General features: G+C 34.3%; 1 pseudogene; it reads left to right on the forward strand.

Moving 5' to 3' along the window:
• The window catches only part of LOC123385892, a 127,298-nt pseudogene that overhangs the window by 62,010 nt on the left and 50,965 nt on the right, over positions 1–14,323 (forward strand).

Genomic DNA, 14,323 nt, shown 5'->3' on the forward strand with positions numbered 1-14,323 from the left:
CCTCAGTTGATAAATTTTAAAAATGGAGAGGTTTCACAATTCAAACTCAACAATTATCATTGGAAATATATTTGAGTGATTTTTTATAATGTGTTATTTATTTTTTAATAAAGATTTATCCTTACAAAGGCAGTCTATTTCTGATTTTTATGAACTGTCCCCAATGCTTGCTCCAAATGACAAATAGTAAATACTCTTAAATATATTTAATAAATAAAGAATTAAATAAAATTTATTTTTTTAAAAAACTTTTTAATGTATACCTTTCTCCTATTTTATGTATTTTATAATTTCAAATCATTTAATTATAATCAAGATTTTTTGTCATCCAATTTATTTATATGTATTCAACTTTCAATATTTTGATAAAACAGCATAATTCAGTGTCTTTGTATTTCACTTTTCACATCATTATAATATGTTGAAAATTTACTACTTAATCTATCAAGTTATGTTTTTAACTTTTTTAACAAAAACATCAATGGAATTTTTAAATGTTATATAGAATATTCTAACTGTAAATTTTCCTCCATCATAGAGAGAATTTACAAAATCATTCATAATCTGATTCTAATTCTTAGTGCTAAATTTAACTTCTGGAAACTGTATTAACACTTTCTGTCCAGTGAAAGGATTTAATATATAGTATCCCAGTATCTTTAAAAGGGTAGTAAAAATCTTGAATGTGTCTTTTCTCATTCATTTCCCCTTACAGGCTTTACAAAATGGCTATATAGTTAGACAATAACAAGGCAGTCAAATAAGTCATTGTGTTTAATTATTCAGTAGATATTTATGGAACACTATTATGTGTCAGCAATGTGATAGGCATTAAGAAAAAGTCAAAGAAGTGTAAGTCATGCTCTTTGCCCTTGGCGTGTATTCAATCTCTCTGGCAAGAAAAGTGCATGATGAGGAAGTGCAATCCATTGTAATGAGTACAGAAAGAAGGACAAAGGAAAAATTGTTTTAATGTCAAGGCAGCATCTCCAGATAAGTAGGGATAAAAGCTTTGACAAAGTGTTACATATGCATATCCATAAAAAATAAGTATATCCGTCAGAGAAAAAGAAAAAACTATGGTCAGAGGCAGTAAGGTACAGAAACTTACAAGAGTATGTGTGGTGAGAACTTTTAAGATCACTCCTAGCAACTTTAAAATGTACAGTACAGTATTTTAACTATAGTTATCATACTGTACATTACACCTCCACAACTTACTCATCTTGTAATTGGAAGTTTGTACCCTTTGACTATCTTCATTCATTTCTCCCAGCCCTCCAGTCTTACAATTTTATGTGAGGAGGGATTCAGAATGTGAGTTCTGAAGGAGGGATTCAGAATGTGAGTTAAACATGGCACAAAATGAAGGGACAGAATGCTAGACTGTGTGAAGCTTGATTGGATTCAAAGGTATATGTAGGAAGATTGAAACTTTATTATAAAGATACAAAAAGGAAGGGGATTTCTTTGTTACTTCTGTGACTGGATTATCTAGGATCTAAACTGACCACTCATGTTTTTCTGAGTCAAAATGGCAGTTTCCATGCCTTTCAAAACCCTTATGGAGATTAAGTATAAAGTCAGTGAAAAGGCTCACAGACTGTGATTATTATAATGGTGGTGGGAGACCGTAGGGTACATTCAGGCACAGAGCATCAGGTGATTATACATTGTATATTTTTGCAATGATATGAAACTTATATGATTCAATAATTGCTTGCAATTTATTTTTATTTCTCATCATCTCTATGATAAATATTAAGAATTCAGAGCAATGTGAAAGATTCTGCTTGTGTCCTGACCTAAGCTACCATAAAAGGGTCATCAGTATTGATGCCTGCAACAATGACTTAAACACTGGAATCACCTTAAAATCTTTAGGTCCATTAAACCTACTAATGTCTTCAGATAAATTATAAGTTTACAGAGTTTCCTATGAGCACAGTCTTCTGAAAAGGAAACAACCAACATTCTCAATTACCTTGAAGCCTTACTGTCTCCACATCTACCTTGGTGCAAATTTTACCACACATAAATATGGCTTTATTGGTTCCATAAATGTACAGTTGAGGAATGCAGAGATGGTGTTAACCTATCTATGAATAGTTTTGAATTTTTAATTACTTAGGCAAAAATTTTAAAAACCAAAGAAGTATTTGAAAAGAGTACGTGGTTCAATTATCTATCAACAGAGAGAGTATGCTTTTCATAAGAATGCGGTTTTCACTAATATCTCAATTTTAAAGTTCAGAAAGATATCCTTGGTTATCATTCACTACAATAGAGCTTGCTTTTACCACATACCAATTTCTATGTGTAGTAATTATTTCCAAAATCAGGCTCCCCAAATCATAACATTGCTTCAATAGTCTTTAATATCCTTGAGATATATTTCAAATATAAACATGCTAACACTTTAGATTAAAAACAAAACTATGAGAATTTTTATAAATTCATTAATAATATGAAAATACTATGTAAATTAAAACAAAATGTATAAACCGTATGGGGGATGAGATGAAATTTCTGGAAGCCTTTGATTAGCTATGCTCTTCTTTTTTATTTTCTCCCCCAGGTTGCCACTTAAGCTCAAATGAACTATATTGATTATAAAAAAAGGTATATCTTGTACTTGACTGTTGTTACACACTTTATGAGTGGAAAAGTCCCAGGATATGATATTTATTCTTGCTGAGTTGCAGAATATAACAGCATGATGCAAAATATATCTCAGTAAATTATGAAATATGCATATTTAGCTTTTTTGGAAGTTTTCCATATGAAAGTTTTACGTGAGTCTGGGAGGAAGTATTTTCAGCGCTCAGGAGGTTGTGATCACAGCTGCTTTGCAGTAGAGTAATAGCCAAATTAGCAGTTTTTTTTTCTGTGCTATAAAGCAGCAGCATCACCAGTTTATGATCAACCGATTGATCAGACAATGGAGGTTCTGGTATGGACACAGTAGTAGGCTTTTGCTCTTTACAAATCATTCTTAGAAGGCAAGATGTTGTGATAAACAAAGTGTAATGTTTTCTTTTTGTTACTGCCTATTGTAATATAGTAAACATTTCATCTTAGTTTTAAACTGGTACATTTTTGTTGTTTTTGTTTTGTTTTAGCTTTAGTTTTGCTGATTCTTTGGCAGTTATTCCAGGATACTTAAAAAAAAAAAATCTGCTGATGTTCCACATTAAACGCTGGTAGAAAAATGTAACTAATGGGACAATCTGCTGAGATAACATACTGGTTCTCTATTTCCTCTTCTGCCGTTCTATATTTTTGGTGCTTTTGCATAAAAAGAGGATAGTATTTTGCTAAGGAACCAGTCTTCTGTTTCTATTTATTTTCTCTCATTTGATAATTTTGCTAAAAATGCTACAATTTTGTTACAATAAGAGGGTATCTTGAAAGCAGTTCCTCAAATATCGGTCCTATGTCATCACCATCGGATTCACTCTTTTAGAATATTACCTCAATCAGATCATGTCTTCTGCTAAAATATTGTGAACAGCTAGCTCCCCATTGCGGGAGCTGTACCAGATACCTTATATGCACTCTATCCAGTCCTCACCACAGTCTTCAAGATTCTTGTTTTCTTCGGGGCGCCTGGGTGGCGCAGTCGGTTAAGCGTCTGACCTCAGCCAGGTCACGATCTCGCGGTCCGTGAGTTCGAGCCCCGTGTCAGGCTCTGGGCTGATGGCTCAGAGCCTGGAGCCTGTTTCTGATTCTGTGTCTCCCGCTCTCTCTGCCCCTCCCCCGTTCATGCTCTGTCTCTCTCTGTCCCAAAAATAAACGTTGAAAAAAAAATTAAAAAAAAGATTCTTGTTTTCTTCATTTTGGTGATAAATGGATGCTTCTGTAAAAAGATTCTACACTTGATCAAGAACTTACTACCTAGTGTTTGATGTTTAGCTATTTATTTTAGAACTGGAGTTTTTTAAAAAATTCAAGTCCTATCACTTAATTCAATAAAATTGGTTTGTTTTCATTCTCTATCTCTTAGGTGGCCCAAATCGCCACTATGCTAATTACTCATATACAATATTTTCCTAAGATATTCTTATCCCAAACATTTACCTCCCTATAGTTTACTTATTTTCCCATTAATTATTTCTCTAATTGATTTCTCTAATTAATCTTTATTTTATTATCTTTCAGTATATTGGATCACTTATACTGAACTTACATAAACTTAATAGTTTTTACAGTATAGCTGGTTGTACACACACTTTCTGTAGACTATTCCGGGATGGCATACACTTTTTAACATGTATTCTTAATTTGAACAGATATATTGAGATATAATTTATAAACAAATAACTGCACATAATTAGTATGTATACTTTTGAAAAGTATGGATTTATGAAAATACCCATGATACCATCAACACAATCAAGACACTAGACATATCCAACACTCCTCATAGTTTACTAATGCATTTCTCTGTGTTTTTTATATGTGTTAATAAAGATAATGAGATCTTCCCTCTTAACAAATTTTGAAGAGCACAATACCACATTGTTAATATAGGCACTATGTTGTACAGCAGTTCTCTAGAATTTATCCATCTAGCATAAGTGAAACCTTATACCCGCTGAATATAAACTCTCTATTTCTACCACCATTCAATTCCTTAGAATCACTATTGAATCCTCTGCTTTTATGAGTTTGATTATTTTAGATACTTCATATAAGTAGAATCATGAAGTATTTGTCCTAATCCTGGCTTATTTCACTCAGCAGAATATCCTCCAGTTTCATCCATGTTGTCAGAAATGGCAGGATTTCTTTCTTTTTTCTTAAAATGGAATAATATTTTATTCATTGTATGTATATGCCACATTTTTTTATCCATTGATGGACACTTGAGTTGTTTCCATATTTTGGCTATTGTGAATAGTGGTGCAATGATCTAAAATAATTGATATCAAGATCTTGAAGAAGCATGTATTTTTAATTTATATCTCCAAGGTTATCTATAATACTATTTACAGAGTGTTCTACAAATATTTGGCTAATAAGTGAAATAAAAGAAAGGGGTTAAGATAGGCATTTTCATAAGACAAATCTACTTATTTTTAAAATTTTGATTCTTTTACTGAAACTTAGAACCAGTTTCCTTCTTTCTAAAAAAAAATAAAATTATTATGTCATCAAGAAGTTGTGATAAATGATTTTTTATTTTTTTAATGTTTTTTTTTTTTGAGAGAGAGAGAGAGAGGAGGGGCAGAGAGAGGGAGACACAGAATTGAAGTAGGCCCAGGCTCTGAGCTGTCAGCCCGACATGGGGCTCAAACTCACAAACCAAACCCTGAGATCATTACCTGAGCCAAGGTTGGATGCTTAACCGACTGAGCCACCCAGGTGCCCCGATAAATGATTTTTTATAAAATGCACATTATAATTTAGTAAGTTGTATTGCATATACTAAATATTCAATAAATAATATTGATTTCCCATGCCTTAAAACCGTGCTGGATTTATACTGTAAATGGAAATATTTTTGATGGCCGCCATCTGCTGTCTTCCTCATAAGTGCAGGATTTATGACTGAAAATCACTTCTTGCCATGTTGTGAAATTAGTGTGGGATGGTAAATTCCATTTAATACACAGGGGAACATACCCTCCTCCTTTTACATGGTAAAACTGGGGTACCCAAGGAGTCTTCTCTCAACAAATCTGATAATTGTCCTGGGAACTTTAATTTTGTGTAGTGTGTATATGTAGAGAAGATTCTTGAAAGGTTACCATCATTATGTGAACATAGCAATGGGACAACCAGCCGTAGTTGCAACCTATCAGTCTGTTCATTCTTGTGTTCATTCAGTCAATAAAAATGAAAAGCTCTATGTTTAAGATAAGGTTTTAAATACTGAAGCTTACCTCAGAAGGAAGAGACAGGCAACAAAATAAATATAAAATATAATATAGAAAGTCAAATTTTGAAAATGGTATGGTGTAAAATAAGAGAGGAATGGAGGATAAGGAAGGCCAGGGCTTTAAAATGTTCTGATAGAGTTAGAGAAGACCTCGCTGAGATGGTAACATATGAGAAAAGTCTTGAGAAAGACGAAGCACATGACCATACGTAAGTTTTAGGGAAGAATATTCCAGAAACACAAAGCATGAATTGTAATGGCCTGAGGTCACAGAGTTAGTGGATGGGGTTATGTACTTTAAGGTGTGGTTAGACTTCACAGCAACTGCAGAGATTTCAAGATTTACTTAGACTGAAACAGGAAGCTTTTTTGGAGGGTTTTAGATGAAACGGGGAACTCTTAATGATGCAACTCACTCTTAAATGGGCTTTCTCTGTCTGGTGTATTAAGAAGCAACAGACAGTAAAAAGGTTAGAGACAGAGAGAAGGCCAATGGAATGATCCAAATAAGACACCAATAATAACCAATAGCTGGTTAGATTTATGATCGTGTTGTAAAAGTAGAACAAATGTTCTATTACTGATAAATTCAAAGAATTAAGAATGACAATTCATTGGCATAAGAGAGTAGAAATTGTGGGAGACTTGGATTTGGAAGGAAGAAGAGAAGCTCATTTAAGGGCAAGTTTGAGATGTTCATTTTGTATCTAAATACAGATGTAATTACAGACTGGGTTGATGGTATAAATTTGGGACATATAATCACACTGATAGTATTGAAACTGGGAATAGATAAGATTACCAGAGAGGAAGGATATACAGGGAAGTGATGAATTCTAGGATTAAGCCTAGGGCACATCTACATATAAAAAATAGTGAACATAATAAAGAAATTTTAATGGAGAGAATGAAGAAGCAGAAAATTAAATTGTAAGAAAACGAGGAGAAAATAGTATCCTGGAGGCCAAAGTAAAGTTTTTGTAACGGAAGAAGGCAATTAATTAACTTGCAAATATTGTTGACAGAACAAAGACGAATCTGGAGAATTGATTGTTATTAGTGATTTGGAGGTGACTGGTAATAATAATTTTGATGGAATGATGGGGTAAAAACTTCATTAGAGAGACAAAGGAAGGACTGGAATTGTAGTAATGGAGTGCTTGACTCTTTTAAACAATGTTGGGAAAAGCAATGGATGGCATACATTGCAATTCCAAAGATTTTTCTTTCTGTTCTTATTCCAAAGAAGATTTTCACAGAAACTTATAATAACGTGCTTATCAAGATCCATGAAAATACTCAGACTCATAACATTGCTACCTCTGATCACTACTGGATTGTCATACTGAGGTTGAGTTCCAGAAATGAGATCCTAATTCTTTGCTCCCATATATAAACAGGAGAAACTGAAAGGCAGGCAGGGTCTCTGGTGAAAACTGAAACCAACATAAATGTCTTTCCCTGAAAGTAGGCAAACCTTTCTCTCCTTTTGCTACATAGTACTAAGACCAAACATAAATAATTTCCTTCTTGCTCCAGGATATTCTTGCTCTAGAAGACAGGGACATGAAACTACTAAACAGCTTTCTTCTCAGAACTAACATCTTTCTCATCAAGAATCTTTTCAGGACCCTAACCTTTCTGGGCCCACCAATTCAAAACTATAATAACATAGTTGGGGAATTAAAACCAGTGTCTCTCCTCACAAATTATAATTTAAAATTACCACAGGACTTAAAGCCTCTTCTAATTTCTCTATTTTGGTACACTACTAAGACTGTGAAGGAAGTGCTGTCCTTTTCTCTACTAAAAATTTCTTTACTAAACATACTAGTTTTGCTTGACCAACATAACAAGAACATGTGACAAGTGACACTGTGAATCCATAAGATTTAATCTTTGCAATGAGATTATACTCTTTTTGGAGTGACAACCATTTGTTTTCTTATACAGTCTCCTGGTGAAGCACATATCCATGATAGTTTCAACTGGATAACTAAAAAAAAAATTAATGTTTATTTATTTTAGAGAGAAAGATAGAGTGCAAGTTGGAGAAAGGCAGAGAGAGAGGGAGACACAGAATCCGAAGCAGGCTCCAGGTTCTGAGCTGTCAGCACAGACTGAAGCAGGGCTTGAATGCATGAGCAGTGGGATCACAACCTGAGCCAAAGTCAGACTCTTAACCAACTGAACCACCCAGGCACCTCTCAACTGGATACTTTGAAGCACTTCTAAGGTCGCTTGTTCAGACTGCTTGAGGGAAACAATGAGTGTTTTTAGGGTAACAGAGCTATTCAGGATTACTTTTCTCACTTCAATCTCTTCTGACACCCACACACTAGAACTTCTTGTAAGGGACATGGATTATGTCGACTTTGAGGGAATCTAGCATTGTTTGGTGACAATAGAAGACACTTTTTCTGAACAGAGTAATTTCAAATAAGAGGAGTCTTGAAGTTGTCATTGGCAGTCCTTCCTAGGAAGGTAGACAGGTTATGCATACTATGTTTTGTGTTAGATAGGCCAATATAAGAGAAACTCTTACAAATTGATGGAAAGTTGTCTCCATACACTTAAGTACAGTGTTATGGTTGCATAACAAAAACTAGAACTGGGGATAGGAGTCAAACTAGTTGGGTCTTCATTTACTCTAATAACTAACAGCATTTCTTAGTTTTATGGCACTTACAACTTATGCAATTTAGTGGGCTTTTATAATCAAATAATACAAAATTATAACTGAGAAATTCTTAGAAATCACTGCAAGGTCTTAGAAGGACCTTAGAATGATCGCTGTGCAAGTGATCAGTTTTGAAGACTAAGCTTCATTACTTTACAGCCAATTCCATTAGAGGTGCTTCTATTGTGCAGACACAAAAGAATACAAATATTTGCCCTCCATTCAAATAGGGAAAAAGTGTCCAACAGGTGACAGGTAACTGTCTGCTATGTGGGTCAGATTGACATTATGGAGTCAGGCAGCAATAATGGTATTTCTTCTGGTGAATGTTGGATTAAATGTTCTTAAAAAGAATGACTTAACTAGACATAAAGTAAATGGCAAAGAACTGCCAATAAGGGCTTGCAAGATTTCTTCTACGCGTGCACCCATCCCAGACCCTATAACATCAGTAACATTGGAGAGCTGATGCTTTAGACTGAGCACATCAAATTATGCCAGGAATGATGACAGCTGCTTCCAGGTTGGTAGTAGTTCATAAGTCAATTCTGGCAGTGGGATGATAATGAAGTTTTTCACCACTGTATTCATTTAATGAAGACAAATCTGGCAAAGTGATGGTATTCTCTGCCACCGCTGGGACAATCACACGAGGTTATTGAGGTTGCCTGCTTGAGTCTGTATGTCAAGGTCACAAGTGTCCTTCATCTCACTAGTTAAGATCTGTCACCTACTTCCCAAAGGAGCCAGATGATCATTTTCCTAGAAGAATGGGCTTTAACCTAGGAAATTGAAAAAGGATTTACCATTCTCTCACTAAAGTTGACCCCTAAAAAAAGAGAAGGCTTAAAAACCAGTTTGAATGGGGTATATGGAAGAATATACTGGTAACAGTGATAAAGTCAGAATTATCTCTCAGTGTATATGGACATCATATGTAATTGTGAAATTAAAAAGAAAAAAATCCAAAGTTGTGACCATTCAGTCAGCCTTGCTAGTAGCACATTTTAGTCAGGATCAGAGTGGGAAAGAAAAGAAAAAAGGGAACATTGTTGATGTTTGGCCACTCTAAGTTTTATTACATCAAATAGGCTTCCCTTTTTTATTTTCCATTCTAAAACTATTGGATATCCATGAGTTTCACTAGGTAGTGAGGCCCTTGCAGAGTATGTCTATATTCATCTTTTAAGGATTTTTTTTTGGAAAGTCTGTGTCCTTAGATAATCCACTTCTGTACTTAATGATATTTGCCATATTTGGGTGCAAGTGTCACGGTGTACTTAGAAAATACTATGTTGAGATTGACAGTAGCTGGGAAGAGAGTGCGATTTTTAGATCACATCAGATCTGTGTACATCATATGCATCTTATGTAACAGAGATCTGTCATTCAGTGCCTTAGTATCTGTGCAATTCACCCAGCTAGGAAAACAGCACTTTCATGTTCTGAAACCATTCTATAGAACCCATAATAGCAGTGGTAGAGAGTTGAATAAATATCTATAACTTGTAAGATGGTCTGTGGTACTATGGTATTATGCCCAACTCACCCTGAGGTACATATTCATATATATGGAAAAAGTCAAGGCTCTATAAGTGTCATTAGATCTTGTTCATGTGTACAGTAATTTTTCCCCCTGGAACTCCAGGAATTTCATGTTACTTTTATAACCATAGTGGTTTTAGGCAGGGACCTTCACATCATCAATTGCATGATGAGTGTGCAAACCTGAGTATGTTCCACATGCTATTCTCTATGTTTAGTCCAGTTTTCAGAGTGTGTATATATGTAATATCAGCTCTAGTTTATAATTTGATTATTATACTTTCTTTCATAAGGTATAAGCCATATGATAGTGCTTTTGGCAGTCCTATTTTGGATCACCTATAGACTAACCACACTAGGCCATTGGCAGTGGCCTATGATTAATATAGAATTTAGTCAATCTACGGATGGCATGCTATAGCCAGAGTTCAGCCAATTACATGAAATAACCAATACAAAACAATAACAATGCTTTACTATTATTTTGATGGAATGTTAAAGCACTCTGTTGAATTTCTTTTGAACAAGAAGAAGGGTACCTTATTTTTTGTTCAGATACTGACTCCTGTAGGTGAGAACCTCTTAAGTTAGATCCCCTTTAACTTTACATTAAGAATTTAGCAGGGCCATGTCTTTTACTACTGGGTGAATATGCGCATACTATGGAATTAGCTAAGGCATCAGGAGCCAGGCTTGTCTCATTTGATACAATATATTCTTTTATTTATTTTTTTATAGTTTTCCAGTGTTTATCACACCTTAAATGATTTTGCCTTGAAGAATACTGTTGTCAGTTTTGAGATAGTGGGTGAAAGAAACAGTTTTCCCCTCTGAGGAGACAATCGGTTTCCACTAAGCACAAGGAACAGATTAAAGACTCCTTTCAGATGAAAGGAACAGATTAAAGGCTCTTTTCAGATAAATGGGTCCAGGAAACCCAGGAGTGTCTGGGATTTTTCCCTTTCAGATTCACACGTACTGGAGCATGTGGTCCATGATGGCTCTGGGTACTAAGGGAAGAAGATTGTAGGACACAAGGACACTTTTTTGTCATTCTTAAATTGGAAAATGCTCACACTAGATACAGATTAGGATCAAGTTTACAAAAGGGTATTGAGGGTCATGGGAGGTCTTGTCAATACTTGTATTTCAATATTTCTAAAAATCATAGGTGTCATCTTTCACCCTCTTTTGAGGACTCAGTGGACTGAGTGTCTTCCAGAGAAGGTGGCGAGGTGACAGAGATGGGCTTTAATACTCAAATGGAATACTTTCCAGGATATGTCTTGTCTAAAGCTTTTAGTTGTTTCACTGAAGACCAAGCTACCTTTTTTATTATGTTATTTTATAAATATTTCTTTGTATTCAGAATTCCTTAGTTCCCTTTGGATTCCACATGGTTATGACCTCACCCCTACACTTCTATAATTGAGAATTTGGCAGCTCATCAATTTCCTCTCTGTCAACCCCTTAACCCCATCATTTTATTTTATCCAGATTCTGTCCTAATATTTGTGTTCCATCTTTGTTCCTTTATCCCATGTTGTCCATTTCTCTTTCTATCTTGGGCAGAGAACTGTATTATTTTCTAACATACTTTGTGTCCACCTCCTTTCATGATCTGGATTCTAAACGAGCCTAGAAGAAATAACTCATTCTTCACACTGTGCTCATACTATATGAAAATTCAAATTGTTCCCAGCATTTCTAGAGTGAAAAGCTATTACCTTGTACTCAGGGTTCTCCTATAAATTTATCAGGAGGTCACACTATTTCAGAGTAGTAACAACTTCACAAGAGATCCTCCAATTTGTGGTTAGGACCCCAAAAGAATGTATCCCAAAGAAATGTGTTATTTTATTATTACAAAATTTCCTTCATTTGCATGTACAGCAGGGAATAGTTGAATATTAATTACAGTTTCATAAAAAACTATACCTAGAAAAACATATTATTTAAGTGATAAATCAAATTCATAATTATATACTTAAGGTTGAATGACATAGCTCAACAAGTGGGTAAAAAACATTATGTTTTAACATAAAATGAACATTTTAAGGATGATACTCCCAATATTTCAATGAAAGGTCTTAGATAACATTTTATGATATGTATGTATGTATCTTAAACATTCACCTCTTTGAAAACTGTTTAGACTAAACTGGGAAGGCATAAATTAACAAATAAACAAAACCACACACACACACACACACACACACACACACCAAAAATAAAAGCCTCACATACATTTGTTGATTGTAAGAAGTGTTATCATAATTTTATTTTTTCTATAAATCCTTCATTGCCTAATTAAAAACTTTTAAACTGTGCATTATTTGTCAAAAGTTTTTATATTAGTAAGGTGTGAATTTCATATAATGACTAAAAAATAGTTTTTGAAAAGTTTTAAACAAACTTTAATTTTTAGAACAATTTATATTTACAAAACAAACATACAATAATAGAGAGTTCCCATATACCTCACAGACAGATTTCCTGATCATTAATAGATTATATTAGTATTGCACATTTGTTATAATTAGTGAGTTAATATCAATGCATTAACATTAATTATAATCTATATTTTTATTTAGAATTATTTTTTACCTAATGCCCAACTCTTGTTCCAGAATTCCATCCAAGATGCCATATTATAATTTGTTGTCATGAGTTTTTAGATTTTTCTAGATTATGACAGTTTCTCAGACTCTCCTTTGTTTTTGATGATCCTGACAGTTTTAAAGTGTACTGGTCAGGTAGTTTGCAGAATGCCCCTCAGTTGGGACCTGTAGGATAATTGTCTCACGATTACACTGGAGTTTTGGATTTAGGAGAAGAATACCACAGAAGTAAAGTACCATTTTCATCACATCGTATCAAGGGCACATATCACTGTTGATGATATGCTTACCCTCATTCAGATAGTGTTAGATTTATGCATTGTAAAATTACATTTTTTCACCCTTTCTAGACTATACTTTTTGAGAGAAAGTCATTACATACATTCCACATAGGAGAACCTTAACAAGAAACCCACAACTAATACACTTAGTGGTGAGAAATGGAACATTTCTTCCACTAAATTGAGAATAAGGCAATTTTATCCTTTCTCAGGACACTGTTTCCACATTGTACCAAAACGTTCTCGCTTGTGAAAGGGAAGAAATTATGCTGATTAGGCCTAAAGAGAAGATTGTTTTTATTAAAGACCTGATTGTTTTTGTAGAAAATCCCAAAGAAGCTATGAAAAGCACTCTTAGACCCAAGAAGTGATTATAGCATGATTGCTTACCATCTAAATTCTTCTGGTAAATCCATGTTTTCATTTGTATTATTGTCCTTCTGCTGAAAGAACATTTTATAAAGTTTTTTTTTTAATTTTGAGAGAGAGAGAAAGAGAGAGAGGATGAGTGGAAGAGGGGCAGAGAGAGAGAGAGAGAGGGAGAGAAAGAATCCCAAGAATCCCAAGCAGGCTTCATGCTGTGGGCACAGAGCTCCATGCAGGGCTCCCTCTCACAACTGTGAGATCATGACCTGAGTTGAAATCAAGAGTCAGATGCTTAACTGACTGAACCACCCAGGCACCCCTAAAGAACAATTTTATAGTGCAGCTCTGCTACAGATGAATTATCTCAGTTCTGTTATATGTGAAATACATTTATTTCACCTTTATTTTTTTAATTTTGGTTTACTGATTTTAAAATCAAGAGTTTTTTCATCATATTCATAGGTTATGCTGTTTTGGCATGTTGAACTTCTTAGAAATGTATGTTTATATTTTTTCTCTTTTTTATTAACTTGTTTTATTTTTTTTAATTTATATCCAAATTAGTTGGCATATAGTGCAACAATGATTTCAGGAGTGGATCCCTTAGTGCCCCTTACCCATTTAGCCCATCCCCCCTCCAAAAACCCCTCCAGTAACACCCTCCTGTAACATGATATGTATGTATGTATCTTAAACATTCACCTCTTTGAAAACAGTTGAGACTGGGAAGGCATAAATTAACAAATAAAGAAAACCACACACACACACACACACACACACACACACACACACACACCAAAAATAAAAGCACATACATTTGTTGATTGTAAGAAGTGTTACATAATTTTATTTTTTCTATAAATCCTTCATTGCCTAATTAAAAACTTTCAAACTGTGCATTTGTCATATATGGCTTTTATGGTCTCAAGATATGCTCCTTCTATCC

This window comes from Felis catus, chromosome A1, assembly GCF_018350175.1.
Source record: "Felis catus isolate Fca126 chromosome A1, F.catus_Fca126_mat1.0, whole genome shotgun sequence".
NCBI classification, from domain to species: domain Eukaryota; kingdom Metazoa; phylum Chordata; class Mammalia; order Carnivora; family Felidae; genus Felis; species Felis catus.